This window comes from Ostrea edulis, chromosome 1 (genome assembly GCF_947568905.1).
Source record: "Ostrea edulis chromosome 1, xbOstEdul1.1, whole genome shotgun sequence".
NCBI lineage: Eukaryota > Metazoa > Mollusca > Bivalvia > Ostreida > Ostreidae > Ostrea > Ostrea edulis.
Genome location: NC_079164.1, coordinates 22,516,434 through 22,530,530, shown reverse-complemented (window position 1 = coordinate 22,530,530; position 14,097 = coordinate 22,516,434). Strand labels below are relative to the sequence as shown.

The 14,097-nt window shown below is 38.2% G+C and overlaps 1 long non-coding RNA gene and 1 pseudogene across 1 annotated transcript; one reads left to right on the top strand and one right to left on the bottom strand.

The window, feature by feature from the left end:
• Positions 1-13,577, bottom strand: part of LOC130051278 (low-density lipoprotein receptor-related protein 4-like) — a 60,379-nt pseudogene extending 46,802 nt beyond the window's left edge.
• LOC130051285 (uncharacterized) lies at positions 4,485-7,347 on the top strand. Its single transcript, XR_008799723.1, has 2 exons — positions 4,485-5,227; positions 7,104-7,347. It is a non-coding gene; the product is annotated as an uncharacterized LOC130051285 (long non-coding RNA).
• Positions 13,578-14,097: the final 520 nt, after the last annotated feature.

The window sequence follows — 14,097 nt, the reverse complement described above, 5'->3', positions numbered from 1 at the left end:
ATGTTAAAATCACAAAAACACCTTCTTTATAAGCAAGAGATATGATAGCAAAGAAAAACCATTTTCCCGAAGTTTTTCTCTAAAAACCGGAAGTTGCTGGTTAGACTTCCGGTAAGTTTTACATTTTCAGAAACGCTGTAAGATTAATCTATGCAAGTTTTGTTTCAAAAACATAATTTTGAATTTGACGTTTCTTTTGTTCACTTCCGGTGACAGCCGGAAGTGACGGATGACAATGCTAAACCTTTATTACACAGCTACAGTTTACCATCTATCATCCCTGAAAGTTTGAAGACTAAATCTTTAATCGTTGATAAGAAAACGCCCGGACAAAATGTCATTTGAAATACGGTAATTCGGCCGTAACTTGCGACCGGAAGTGACTTTTGAAATAGTATTAAAGTGTTCTATTGATATTAATAATGTCAATAGTATCTGTAAATATCGTATTAAAATGTTGATAAATAAGCGAGATATACGAGGACAAAGAAAGGCCGTTTTTTCTTGAAACAGAAAGTTGCTGGTTAAACTTCCGGTAAGACTAACATTTTCTGAAACGCCGCAAGAGACCTAATTAATCTATGCAAGTTTTGTTTCAAAAGCATAATTTTGAAATTTGGCGTTTCTTTTGTTCACTTCCGGTAACGGCCGGAAGTGACGGATGACAATGATAAACCTTTATTACAGAGCTACACGTCACCATCTATCATCCCTGAAAGTTTATAGACTCAATCTTAAACCGTTTATGAGAAAACGCCCGGACAAAATATCATTTGAAAAACAGAAATTCGGCCGCAAATTGTGACCGGAAGTGAATTTTGAAATAGTGGTTCAGGGTTCTTTTGAGATGGATAATGTCAATAATATCTGTAAATATCGTATTAAATGGTTCATAAATAAACGAGATATACGAGGACAAAGAAAGACCATTTTATCGAAGTTTTTCTCTAAAAACCGGAAGTTGCTGTTTAAACTTCCGGTAAGTCTAACATTTTCTGAAACGCCGAAAGATATCTAATTAATCTATGCAAGTTTTGTTTCCAAAGCATTAGTTTGAAATTTGACGTTTCTTTTGTTCACTTCCGGTGACGGCCGGAAGTGACGAATGACAATGATAATACCCTAGTACACAGCTACAAGTCACCATCTATCATCCCTGAAAGTTTGAAGACTCAATCTTTAACTGTTTATGAGAAAACGCCCGGACAAAATATCATTTGAAAACAGAAATTCGGCCGTAACTTGTGACTAGAAGTGAATTTTGAAATAGTGGTTCAGGGTTCTCTTACGATGGATAATGTCAATAATATCTGTAAATATCGTATTAAAAGTTTGATAAATAAACGAGATATACGAGGACAAAGAAAGACCATTTTATCGAAGTTTTTCTCTAAAAACCGGAAGTTGCTGATTAAACTTCCGGTAAGACTAACATTTTCTGAAACGCCGAAAGATATCTAATTAATCTATGCAAGTTTTGTGTTAAAAGCATAATTTTGAAATTTGACGTTTCTTTTGTTCACTTCCGGTGACGGCCGGAAGTGACGGATGGCAATGATAATACTCTATTGCATAACTACAAGTCACCATCTATCATCCCTGAAAGTTTGAAGTCTCAATCTTTAACCGTTTAGGAGAAAACGCCCGGACAAAATGTCATTTGAAAAACGGAAATTCAGCCGTAACTTGCGACCGGAAGTGATTTTTGCAAAACCAAAAAAGATCTTTCTAGACAATCCTATTTTACATCTTTCCTGAAAGTTTCATGAAAATCTATCCAGCGGTTTCTGAGAAATCGCGTGCACAAAATCGGTAAGAAAAAGAACAATAATAATAATAATAATAATAGAGGAAAAGAAACATAAGAATCACTATAAGGTCTTCCGTTGAGACGGAAGACCTTAATAACGAGCTATAACTGTGTTGGGATGCCAACACAAAATGAAAATTTGAAAAGTTGAATGTACCCCTCCTAGTGACCCCCTATCAGCTCACAAAGTTTGAAGTGGATCTGTCGAAGCACTTTCACAAAATCGGCCGGACAAATTTCTCACAAAAGAAGAGGAATAATAAGAATAAGAAGAAAATAATAATAACGAGCTATAACTGTGTTGGGATGCCAACACAAATGTCTCCGAACACCTCCCCATGTCAGAAATGGTTATTGATGCCAGATATGCACTCAGGATCATCAAAGAACCCTAGAAACGAAATTTGGCTGAAATCCGACGGACTTGATCTTTGGCCGCCATTTTCTTCAATGACGGCCATTTTGAAACATTTGAAAATTAATTGGAAGGAAAAACTGATGCTAGAAATGAATTGTGGACCCTCAATTGACCCCAGAACCCAAATGTTGTAGAGATTTTAACATTTTCAAAAATTTCGGTATATGGCGGCCATTTTGAAAATGACGGCTCAAATAAAAAAAAATTTGGTGGAAATGGACTCGGGGTCATCAAATTACCCTACAAATAGAATTTGGTTGAAATCCGACAACCTTGAGTTTTTGACGTTTTTTGGCCGCCATCTTGAAACGGCGGCCATTTTGAAAATTTGAAAAGTTGAATGCACCCCTCCTAGTGACCCCGTATCAGGTCACAAAATTTGAAGTGGATCTGTCGAAGCACTTTCACAAAATCGGTCGGACAAATTTCTCACTAAAGAAGAGGAATAATAAGAATCAGAAGAAGAAAATAATAATAACAACGAGCTATAACTGTGTTGGGATGCCAACACAAATGTCTCCGAACACCTCCCCATGTCAGAAATGGTTTTTGATGCCAGATATGCACTCAGGATCCTCAAAGAACTCTAGAAACTAAATTTGGTTGAAATCCGACGGACTTGATTTTTGGCGGCCATTTTCTTCAATGGCGGCCATTTTGAAACATTTGAAAAATGATTGGAAGGAAATACTGATGCTAGAAATGAATTGTGGACCCTCAATTTACCCCAGAACCCAAATGTTGTACAGATTTTAACACTTTCAAATATTTCGGTATATGGCGGCCATTTCGAAAATGGCGGCGAAAAAAAAAATTTATGGTGGAAATGGACTCGGGGTCACTAAATTACCCTAGAACTAGAATTTGGTTGAAATCCGACAACCTTGAGTTTTTGACGTTTTTTGGCCGCCATCTTGAAACGGCGGCCATTTTGAAAATTTGAAAAGTTGATTGCACCCCTCCTAATGACCCTTTATTAGCTCACAAAGTTTGAAGTTGATCAGTCGAAGCATGTTCATAAAATCGGTCGGACAAATTTCTCACTAAAGAAGAGGAAAAATAAGAAGAAAAGGATAAGAATAAGAACTAGTAATCCTAATTGTTTGCGAACATTAGAGGGCTTTCCACCTACAATGATTTAAAAACAGATATTTAAGATGATGTACGAAACTCAAAATAAACAAGAAAATTTAATTAATAATTTTCACGATGACCTTGACCTTTGACCATGACCTCATTTTGAAGGTCAAAGGTCATCGGTCTTAATGCAAGTGATCCCACGTCTCTATCTATATTAATGTAAAAGCTATAAGCTTAAAAAATGTTAATCAAGACATTCAGGGGCAATAATTTGTTTAGGGGTTTTCGGTTACTTTCAGTTAGCTTATCAATGCTAAAAATACTTTGAATGACATTGAAAATGGAAAAAAAATAATTTTGATGATGATCTTGACCTTTGACCTTGACCTCATTTTGAAGGTCAAAGGTCATCGGTCTTAATGCTAGTGGTCCCATGTCTCTATCTATATTAATATAAAAGTTATAAGCTTAGATAATGATATTGGAGACTTTCAGGGGCAATAACTATGCTTAAGGGTTTTCGTATCCCTTTGATTATTTTTTCTTTGCAAGACGGTTTTACTGTGAATTCATTAGCGAAGGTTTCGTGTGTCTATGACTTTCCATTAAGTAGGAGTAGCGATAACAAGGTTTTCGACGCGAGTCTCCGAAATTCACAGGAGGGTCAAAGTTCAAAGTTGAAATGCATACTATCAAAACCAATCAAGAAGTCAATACTTACCCATATAATATTTCAACGCTATCTTAAGCAGGAAATAGAGTATAAAAAGTGCTATTTTTTCCTCTTTTCTGATGACCTTGACCTTGACCTAATTTTCAAGGTCAAAGGTCAATGATCCTATTCCAGTTGGTCCCATGTTTCTACGACAAACCGTTCTCAAGCCTGACATGTTTTACGAATAAATCGCAAAACATAAAGAGGTATTAACTCCCTTTAGGGGACACCGAATCCCTTCATTTTAAATTCTTCGTTTCTACTAATTACCCTCTATGTTTTAGAAAAGGTTTCAGCCTCCTATCGTTTACGGTTACAAAGTAGAAGCGCTAACAATGATTTCTGCGAAAGGTCCAATAACTCCGTAAGGGGTCAAAGTTCAATTACGTTGGGTGAACTGTATTCATTTCTCAAGAAGTACTATTGGATGGACTCTAAAGTTTTTCGATAAGTCTTAAGACGAACATTTTTTTGATGGCAGGAAAATAATAATAATAATAATAATAATAACTAGTGATCCTAATTGTTCGCGAACAATTAGAGGGCTTCCCACCTTCTAGCGGTTTTTCAGTAGTGTTGAAATGCTAAAAGCCCCCCCCCCCCCTCTACCCCACCCCACTCTCACCAAAAAAAAAAAAATTGATTTGGCTAGAAAAGAAATTCAAATTTGCCGCCTAAATTTGAGTGTTGAGGTGTGTTCAATGCTTGGTTTCGCATTAAGTACCCGTCAAATTTGAAGGAGAAAAGGGGTGTGGGTGTTGGGTAGGCAGCACATATGCACATATCAGGTAAAAGTGTAATAGGACTTGTGCAGGTGTTTGGGGTGACTTTAGACCTGTTAGATGTGATATTTGGAGGTGCAAAGAAACCGGATGTGCCATTTTCCTAGATTGTAGTAACTGCTGGTGCATGCTGGGAGTCTACAAGCCTCATGTTGTCAGATGTTGTGAAGATGCACTGGATTTGACCGTGTGTGTTGTGGATTGTGGAATTGAATATACAGTTTGTAATGGCTCATCCTATGTGTTTTAATTCACGGAGACAATGTCTTTCAGTCATTTCACCCAAGGAGGCATGCATATACGGATTTATAGGCTTTGACAACAAACAACCAAAATGGCGGCCGGTGAATTAGAAAGTGTCTGAGTGCATCTAGGATATCTGAACGGAGAATAGGAGTACTGCATCCCATCTGATCCTGCAGGTAAGTGTTTATTTGTTTACAATGACAGTCGGGATGGAATGTCAATGAGTTCAACTGTCAAGTAAAGTTGCATCATCATTATCAACAACAAAAAAATTAGTCTTTTTGTTGATGTAGGCAGACAATTGAATCTGGCCTATGTCTTTTCATGAATGTAAATGGAATTCATGTTTGATTGACAAGACAGTCAAGAAATGGAAGAAATGGGTGTAGGTCAGATGTGTAGGTGTAGGTCAGATTAGCTAGAATCCTGTAATTGTTGCATGGCATGAGACCGGTCAAAATAGTGTATTGAAACAGCTGATCACAGACAGATCACTTGAAGGGTGGGGGATTTCTTCCTTGGGGACGACAGGCGCGATGGGTGGGTTGGCCTTACTCGTGGAGACTGGCCCCTGGATGTGTGACCGTGACCTTTGACCTTGACCCACTTTCAAGGTCAAACCTTTAAAACCCATGGGAGAGAAAGTGTGACCTTGACCTTTGACCTTGACCCCATTTTGAAGGTCAGAGAGGTCACGGGGCTTCGTTTAAGTGGTCCCGCGTCTCTATCTACATCCGTGAAGAAGTTGTGGGCTCGAACGACGACTTCGGAGACTTTCGGGGGCGAGAACCGTGCTTCGGGGTTCTCGGTTTCCCTCGGTCGACTTCTCTGTGCGAGAGTGTTTTATCTTGAATTCGTCGGTCAAGGTCTCGGGTCTCCACGACTTGCGGTTTAGCAGGAGTAGCGAAAACGGGGTTTTTGACGTTAAGTCGCCGACATTCGCAGAGTGGTCAAAGTTCAGAGTTGACATTCGTGATACCGAGACCGGTCTAGAATTCCAAGCTGACCCATGTGATATTTCGATGCTATCTGAAGCGTGAAAGAGCGTATAAAAAGTGCCATTTTCTGGCCATTCTGGATGACCTTGACCTTTGACCTTGACCTAGTTTTTCAAGGTCAAGGTCACCCAACCCGTCCCAGTGGGTTCCGTCTCTCTACGACGAAGACTTTAGGAGTCGTCAATTTGTAGGGGACAAATTGCAAAACATGAGGGGGCATTAACTCCCTTTAGGGGACACCGAATCCCTTCATTTGAAATTCTTCGCTTCTACTAATTGACCTCTATGCTTCAGCAAAGGTTTCATCCTCCTATCCTTTACGGTTAAAAAGGAGTAGCGATAACAATGATTTCTGCTAACAGGTCCGATAACTCTGTAAGGGGTCAAAGTTCCATGACGCAGGGTGAAATGTATTCGTTTCTCAAGAAGTGCTCTAGGATGGACTCTAAAGTTTTTCGATAAGTCTTAAGACGAAAATTTTTTTTGACGGCAGGAAAATAATAATAATAACTAGTGATCCTAATTGTTCGCGAACAATTAGAGGGCTTCCCACCTTCTAGCGGTTTTTCAGTAGTGTTGAAATGCTAAAAGCCCCCCCCCTACCCCATCCCACCCTCACCCAAAAAAAAAAAAAAATGGATTTGGCTAGAAAAGAAATTCAAATTTGCCGCCTAAATTTGAGTGTTGAGGTGTGTTCAATGCTTGGTTTCGCATTAAGTACCCGTCAAATTTGAGGGAGAAAAGGGGTGTGGGTGTTGGGTAGCCAGCACATATGCACATATCAGGTAAAAGTGTAATGGGACTTGTGCAGGTGTTTGGGGTGACTTTAGACCTGTTAGATGTGATATTTGGAGGTGCAAAGAAACCGGATGTGCCATTTTCCTAGATTGTAGTAACTGCTGGTGCATGCTGGGAGTCTATACAAGCCTCATGTTGTCAGATGTTGTGAAGATGCACTGGATTTGACCGTGTGTGTTGTGGATTGTGGAATTGAATATACAGTTTGTAATGGCTCATCCTATGTGTTCTAATTCACGGAGACAATGTCTTTCAGTCATTTCACCCAAGGAGGCATGCATATACGGATTGATAGGCTTTGACAACAAACAACCAAAATGGCGGCCGGTGAATTAGAAAGTGTCTGAGTGCATGTAGGATATCTGAACGGAGAATAGGAGTACTGCATCCCATCTGATCCTGCAGGTAAGTGTTTATTTGTTTACAATGACAGTCGGGATGGAATGTCAATGAGTTCAACTGTCAAGTAAAGTTGCATCATCATTATAAAAAAAAAAAAACAACTTAGTCTTTATGTTGATGCAGGCAGACAATTGAATCTGGCCTATGTCTTTTCATGAATGTAAATGGAATTCATGTTTGATTGACAAGACAGTCAAGAAATGGAAGAAGTGGGTGTAGGTCAGATGTGTAGGTGTAGGTCAGATTAGCTAGAATCCTGTAATTGTTGCATGGCATGAGACCGGTCAAAATAGTGTATTGAAACAGCTGATCACAATCAGATCACTTGAAGGGTGGGGGATTTCTTCCTTGGGGACGACAGGCGTGATGGGTGGGTTGGCCTTACTCGTGGAGACTGGCCCCTGGATGCGTGACCTTGACCTTTGACCTTGACCCACTTTCAAGGTCAAACCTCAAAAATCCTGTTGTTGGGCATGAAACCGGTCAAAATAGTGTATTATAAACAGCTGATCACAGACAGATCACTTGAAGGGTGGGGGGTTTCTTCCTTGGGGACGACAGGCGTGATGGGTGGGTTGGCCTTACTCGTGGAGACTGGCCCCTGGATGCGTGACCTTGACCTTTGACCTTGACCCACTTTCAAGGTCAAACCTCAAAAATCCTGTTGTTGGGCATGAAACCGGTCAAAATAGTGTATTATAAACAGCTGATGACAGACAGATCACTTGAAGGGTGGGGGGTTTCTTCCTTGGGGACGACAGGCGTGATGGGTGGGTTGGCCTTACTCGTGGAGACTGGCCCCTGGATGCGTGACCTTGACCTTTGACCTTGACCCACTTTCAAGGTCAAACCTCAAAAACACATGGGGAGAAAGTGTGACCTTGACCTTTGACCTTGACCTCATTTTGAAGGTCAGAGAGGTCACGGGGCTTCGTTTAAGTGGTCCCGCATCCCTATCTACATCCGTGAAGAAGTTGTGGGCTCGAACGACGACGTCGGAGACTTTCGGGGGCGAGAACCGTGCTTCGGGGTTCTCGGTTTCCCTCGGTCAACTTTTCTGTGCGAGAGCGTTTCATCTGGAATTCGTCGGCGAAGGTCTCGCCTCTCCACGACTTGCGGTCTAGTGAGAGTAGCGATAACGGGGTTTTCGACGTTAAGTCGCCGCCATTCGCAGAGTGGTCAAAGTTCAGAGTTGACATTCGTGATGCCGAGACCGGTCCAAAATTCCTTGCTGACCCATGTGATATTTCGATGCTATCTGAAGCGTGAAAGAGCGTATAAAAAGTGCCATTTTCTGGCCATTCTGGATGACCTTGACCTTTGGCCTTGACCTACTTTTTCAAGGTCAAGGTCACCCAACCCGTCCCAGTGGGTTCCGTCTCTCTACGACGAAGACTTTAGGAGTCGTCAATTTGTAGGGGACAAATCGCAAAACATGAGGGGGCATTAACTCCCTTTAGGGGACACCGAATCCCTTCATTTGAAATTCTTCGCTTCTACTAATTACCCTCTATGTTTTAGAAAAGGTTTCATCCTCCTATCATTTACGGTTACAAAGTAGAAGTGCTAACAATGATTTCTGCGAAAGGTCCAATAACTCCGTAAGGGGTCAAAGTTCAATTACGCAGGGTGAACTGTATTCGTTTCTCAAGAAGTACTATATGATGGACTATAAAGTTTTTCGATAAGTCTTAAGACGAAGATTTTTTTTGACGGCAGGAAAATAATAACTAGTGATCCTAATTGTTCGCGAACAATTAGAGGGCTTTCCACCTACAATGATTTAAAGATAGATATTTAAGAATATTTAGGATGATGTACGAAACTCAAAACGACTTAGAAAATTTAATAATTTTCTCAATGATCTTGACCTTTGACCTTGACCTCATTTTGAAGGTCAAAGGTCATCGGTCTTAATCCAAGTGATTCCATGTCTCTATCTATATTAATGTAAAAGCTATAAGCTTAAAAAATGTTAATCAAGACATTCAGGGGCAATAATTTGTTTAGGGGTTTTCGGTTACTTTCGGTTAACTTCTCAATGCTAAAAATACTTTGAAAGACCTTGAAAATGGAAAAAAATTAATTTTGATGATGACCTTGACCTTTGACCTTGACCTCATTTTGAAGGTCAAAGGTCATCGGTCTTAATGCAAGTGGTCCCATGTCTCTATCTCTATTAATACAAAAGTTATAGGCTTAGATAATGATATTGGAGACTTTCAGGGGCAATAACTATGCTTAAGGGTTTTCGTATCCCTTTGATTATTTTTTCTTTGCAAGAGGGTTTTACTGTGAATTCATTAGCGAAGGTTTCGTGTCTCTATGACTTTCCGTTAAGTAGGAGTAGCGATAACAAGGTTTTCGACGCGAGTCTCCGAAATTCACAGAAGGGTCAAAGTTCAAAGTTGTAATGCATACTATCAAAACCAATCAAGAAGTCAATACTTACCCATATAATATTTCAACGCTATCTTAAGCAGGAAAGAGAGTATAAAAAGTGCTATTTTTTCCTCTTTTCTGATGACCTTGACCTTTGACCTTGACCTAATTTTCAAGGTCAAAGGTCACCGATCCTATTCCAGTTGGTCCCATGTCTCTACGACAAACCATTCTCAACTCGACATATTTTACGAATAAATTGCAAAACATAAAGAGGCATTAACTCCCTTTAGGGGACACCGAATCCCTTCATTTTAAATTCTTCCCTTCTACTAATTACCCTCTATGTTTTAGAAAAGGTTTTATCCTTCTATCATTTATGGTTACAAAGTAGAAGTGCTAACAATGATTTCTGCGAAAGGTCCAATAACTCCGTAAGGGGTCAAAGGTCAATTAGGCAGGGTGAACTGTATTCGTTTCTCAGGGAGTACTATATGATGGACTATAAAGTTTTTCGATAAGTCTTAAGACGAAAATTTTTTTTGACGGCAGGAAAATAATAATAAACAGAACAATAACAATAGGACTTTCCACAGAAAGGTGGAAAGCCCTAATAAACAGAACAATAACAATAGGACTTTCCACATAAAGGTGGAAAGCCCTAATAAACAGAACAATAACAATAGGACTTTCCACAGAAAGGTGGAAAGCCCTAATAATAAGAAACGGAGCAAAAACAATATGTCTCCGACACTTTGTGTTCGGAGACATAATAAGAAACGGAGCAAAAACAATATGTCTCCGACACTTTGTGTTCGGAGACATAATAACGAGCTATAACTGTGTTGGGATGCCAACACAAATGTCTCTGAACACCTCCCCATGTCAGAAATGCTTTTTGATGCCAGGTATGCACTCAGGATTCTCAAAAACCCTAAAAACTGAATTTGGTTGAAATCCGACGGTCAAATTTCTCACTAAAGAAGAGGAATAATAAGAATAAGAAGAAGAAAATAATAATAAGAAGAAGAAACAGAGCAAAAACAATATGTCTCCGACACTTTGTGTTCGGAGACATAATAAGAAACGGAGCAAAAACAATATGTCTCCGACACTTTGTGTTCGGAGACATTATAAGAAACGGAGCAAAAACAATATGTCTCCGACACTTTGTGTTCGGAGACATAATAATAATAAGAAACAGAGTAAAAACAATATGTTCCCAAACTTTGTTTGGGGAACATAATAATGTCTTCTGACACTAGAGATAAAAAAAAGTTTAATACTAGTAATGGAAATAAATTATGACCTTTTTGCATTTGATATACGAAAACGTTCATTATATCAAATTTGAGAGTTTAAAAGGACATGTTAGGAGTAATGTCAATTTCTAAAATTTTACATAATTTTCAAGGTTTTGTCTTAAAATGTAAAAAGGAACTAAAAACAGTGAGGGTCAAAGACCAAGTTGTTTATTTATTGGCAAAAATGCTGAATTATATACAAAATTTCGAATAAATTCATTTGAACTTTTAAAAAAATCGGTGTTCTGTTTGGAAAAATTTATTAACCAAATAAATGACAACATTTGAACTACATGTAGTTCCACATTTCAACTACTTGTATCAAATATTATAAAACTGAAATACACGTATAGGAGTAAAAATTAAAAGATATATTGGATGAAACAGAAAATGTAATATCATGCAGATTTAGAACTTTTTGATTAATTAATCCTTCCGCCACAAAATATAGTACCTATAGGATATGTTGGATGAAACAGAAACTGTAATATCACGCAGATTATTATTTTTATTAATTAATCCTTTCCGCCACAAAATATAGTCACTGCAAAATCCTTTCAAATTTTGAATTGACACAACTTTTTTTCAACTGGATAGAGTTCAGTAATAGATGTGAGGATCGGTATTAAACCAGTAAATACTTTGTTGTTGCATCCTGTGCAGTTGGGTTCAAAAGCTCAGGAGCTAACTTCCGTAAGTGGAATATAGATAGATGTGGGTACATACGTAATCCTTAAGTAACACATGAATTCATGTAGAAAATCCTTAGGTAGAATATCAATAAATGTAGAATTTATACGGTACCAAATTTGATGCACCAGATGCACATTTCGACAAATAATGCCTCTTCAGTGATGCTCAAGCCACAATTTTGGAAATCCGAAATAATAGCAATCTTGTAAGAGATAAAATGAAAACTAGAGTGCCAAAAAAACTGAAGCCAAATTCGTCCAAGGATCAGAGCTATGCATGTGGGAGATATCATCTTTAATTTTGAAATGAATTTCTAAATTTTATCCCAGCAATTAAATAGTCATCCGTATTTTCAAGCTACTAACGAAGTACTTAGCTACTGGGCTGTAGAGATCCTCGGGGACTAACAGTCCACCAGCAGAGGCCTCGACCCAGGGATCATAATGTAAAATGTCAAGAAATAAATCAAGAAAGATAAGTGTTGGTAGAATATAAATCATTGTGAATAATATTTAGGAAAGATATAGATTAATGTGAATAATTCTTAAGTAAGAAGGGAATGTCGAATGGTCTTGCAAAAATGTGATTTACTTATTGTGAGTGTAAAAGTTGAATTTAAATTCTAAAATGCATCAATCTAAATTCTTTGCTATGAATGAACTAAAGAAAAGCAATCCAAAAACCAAGTGATCGTATATTAACTCCGAGACTCTAAACATATTGTTACAAGAAAATGAACGGTATCCAATTGTGGTAACATACCTGATAGTATTGCAATCCAGTCACTGAAACCTGATTTAAACGTTTTAACACCCTTCTCCTTAATCCATCATAGTTACAGGCCTCTAGGGTGTGTCTAGCATAGTCTGCCCAGTAGAGTACATTAGTACCAGTGTCAACAGAGAGAGCCAGCACTCTAATCAAACCAGTATGTACTATGACAGATCGGTTTTTTCCGTTCATGGAGGCTTTTTCAATCCGGGAATTGGCGGCATTGTCAGAAAAGAACATCAATCTGTTAAGATTAGATAATTTGAAAATACATGATAAAATGTTCTGATATAATACATGTACGAGACATGTTCATAATGTCAATATCAAAGACGAATAAGAAAAGATAGATGTAAATAATGACTCACAACATAAAATAGATTAGTATAATCATGAGAATACGTCTTTGAAAAAATGGAAATACACACGTAACACGTCACTTTCTTCATTACATCAATACATGTAACTATAGTGATTATTTTGCTTTACCACACAAACGTATTTCATTCATTTTGAGCTATCTTGATACAAAATGGATATTTGTATTTTCATAAGAAGGGTAAATAAATCTTATGTACATGTTTATTTTCATTAACACTGAACTCACAACTCTCTATGATCTCTGTAGGTTCATTATCTTTATTTTGCAATTGCTATTGTATCCTCTACACAGCGTTAAGGATGTACAATGGTGGCTTGCTGATATGCATATTCTGTTAGTTTCAACATTTTCTTCCAACTTACCCATCTTCAGGGTCCAATGTCAATCCTTCCGGTTGCTTCAAATTTTCATCCACTACGACATTATGTATCGTATCGTTCGTGTATGCTGGTTTCATGGCAATCCACTTCAGCAAAGAATCGCACCAATATAAGTTCTTTGAAACATAGTCGAAAGCGATTTGGCCTATCGCATTAGACTTCCCTTTGTGCTCGACTGAAACCGAGGTAGAGGTATTCTGCCATATACTGAAATTCTTCATGTTGTAAATAGAATCTTTGATGGAGAGAAAAACAACTTTCTTTTGTGGATCTGATGCAATGCTGGTGATCAGATTTCCCGATTTAAGAGTTGTGGAGACGTTGTTGAAGTGTCTTCCACGGCTTTTCGGTATTTCTGTAATGGTGGCTAGCGACGCAGGATTCCATATCCCCAGTATAAGACCCTTGTTACCAGGGATACCTAAAATATAATGTGAAAAAAATGATTATTTTTCATCAACCGACGTAATGCGGTTGCTCATAATTGTACAATTATTCACACACAATGTTAAAAAACAACATAAAAGGTATTCTTTGATCGCTCGTTATTCCTAAAGGCATAGTTCAATATACTAAACGCGTGTTTGAGTACTCGTTTTGTTAAATATCGTGCTCGATTCGCCTTGATGGCCACAACACGCTTTTCTGGAATTTTGAGCCTAATCGACACGTGGTTAGTAATCGATTAGGATTCTTTGCATTGATTGACAGTATGCATTGTATTGAAACAGAAAAACATTGGTTTTTGTAAATACAATTTTGATTGAGAGATACCTCGCATGATTAAAAACGATCGTTTGCGTGCTAGTGGTATTCCGGGATGTCTCAAATTAATATGACAAGGCAGTGTGGAGTTAACATTAACACTGTAAATGTTTTATAGAGACGATATCAGGACGCCCGTGTGTGACGTCACACCGGCAAGATACATATATA